The sequence below is a fragment of the Sinocyclocheilus grahami genome, unplaced genomic scaffold (genome assembly GCF_001515645.1).
Source record: "Sinocyclocheilus grahami isolate Dianchi unplaced genomic scaffold, SAMN03320097.WGS_v1.1 scaffold868.1, whole genome shotgun sequence".
Taxonomy (NCBI): Eukaryota; Metazoa; Chordata; class Actinopteri; order Cypriniformes; family Cyprinidae; genus Sinocyclocheilus; species Sinocyclocheilus grahami.
The window spans coordinates 430,755-432,916 of record NW_015506047.1 but is presented as its reverse complement, the minus strand read 5'-3'; positions in this window follow the sequence as shown (position 1 = coordinate 432,916).

The window sequence follows — 2,162 nt, the reverse complement described above, 5'->3', positions numbered from 1 at the left end:
ATATTACTTTTTTAATGTAAAATTTTTTTCAAAATTGAAAATCGATTCAGATAAATTCTATTTGAATTGTATTATCCATATGGTCATAATATAGTTTCTTGTAATAATTGAAATAACAGATGTTTGCTTAAAGGAATATTATACAAGCTCATATCAAGCTACATGTTAATTACCATAAACATAATTTATACTCATGCTTGGAGTTTACAATGAAGTACTTTTGAAAGAGCATTTGAAAAGCAATAATGTGAAGCTTTTATACAATTACTTGTGCGTTTGAGCTGTACAACTATTTCAACCAAATCTTACAGTCTCTTTAGGGTTTCTCATGGCAACAAAATTGCAAAGTGGTCCCCCCCCCACATTAAAAACATGTTATCAGATATAGTTTACATATTGTGGCTATACTGTAACTGGATATTTTTGGCCCTGTTAATTTCCATTGTACTGAAACGGAACATGCTGATGTCATTCATTTTATGAAGAATTTTGGGGAAAAAAAGAAAAATCTGATGCAATTGAGATGATGTGCAGATCTTCTGCAAGTTCATACAGATGTTACTTATGTCACCACACCTGTCCCAAGTTCTAGACACTATGGACGTGTCCCTACCAATATCCAGTGACTACTGAACTGTCACTAGAATTACATTAGATCAAACAGTTACAATATACTCATATACAGCGACTGTTGTCCATCGGTGTCTTGTGAGTTTGATTTCTTTCTTTCTTTAACCCGTTAAGAGTCTCTCTCACAGGAGTGTCCTGTCTCAGATCTTTTCCTCTACTCTCGAGCCTCCAGATAAGGCTTGCTGTAAGGCTAATAATCTTTGGCCGCACCTGCAATGGGTTGTTGGCATAACCTGAGAAGGTAAGCACGTTAAACCTGGCTCATTAAAGGATGACCATGTGTTGCATTGATGGAGCAAAAAAGACCAACGTAACGTACACGCACAGTTCATTTGAATGATAAAGTTTAGCCTCTTGAATTGAATGCTGTGAAACTGAATGTACGAAGCAAACTGCTGTAATATCCACACTATTGACAACACCGGTCATGCAGCTTTTCTGTCTTTACTTTTAGAAGAGCAACTCCTTCGTAGCGTTTGCCTGTGTTTGTTCTTTTCTATTGGAAGTTAAAAGGGAGAAATGAGAGACTAGGGTGACATTTTCATATAAGTTTATGCTTACAAGCAAACAGCGAAGTAATAGTTATTTTATTATTATTATTATTAATAATAATTATCAGATATAGTTTACATATTGTGGCTATACTGTAACTGGATATTTTTGGCCCTGTTAATTTCCATTGTACTGAAACGGAACATGCTGATGTCATTCATTTTATGAAGAATTTTGGGGAAAAAAAGAAAAATCTGATGCAATTGAGATGATGTGCAGATCTTCTGCAAGTTCATACAGATGTTACTTATGTCACCACACCTGTCCCAAGTTCTAGACACTATGGACGTGTCCCTACCAATATCCAGTGACTACTGAACTGTCACTAGAATTACATTAGATCAAACAGTTACAATATACTCATATACAGCGACTGTTGTCCATCGGTGTCTTGTGAGTTTGATTTCTTTCTTTCTTTAACCCGTTAAGAGTCTCTCTCACAGGAGTGTCCTGTCTCAGATCTTTTCCTCTACTCTGGAGCCTCCAGATAAGGCTTGCTGTAAGGCTAATAATCTTTGGCCGCACCTGCAATGGGTTGTTGGCATAACCTGAGAAGGTAAGCACGTTAAACCTGGCTCATTAAAGGATGACCATGTGTTGCATTGATGGAGCAAAAAAGAACAACGTAAAATGTACACGCACAGTTCATTTGAATGATAAAGTTTAGCCTCTTGAATTGAATGCTGTGAAACTGAATGTACGAAGCAAACTGCTGTAATATCCACACTATTGACAATGCAGCTTTTCTGTCTTTACTTTTAGAAGAGCAACTCCTTCGTAGCGTTTGCCTGTGTTTTCTCTTTTCTATTGGAAGTTAAAAGGGAGAAATGAGAGACTAGGGTGACATTTTCATACAAGTTTATGCTTACAAGCAAACAGCGAAGTAATAGTTATTATTTTATTATTATTATTATTAATAATAAATAATTCTTTATATTGTGTGTTAGATTATTTTAACCATTAAGGCACTACACAATAAT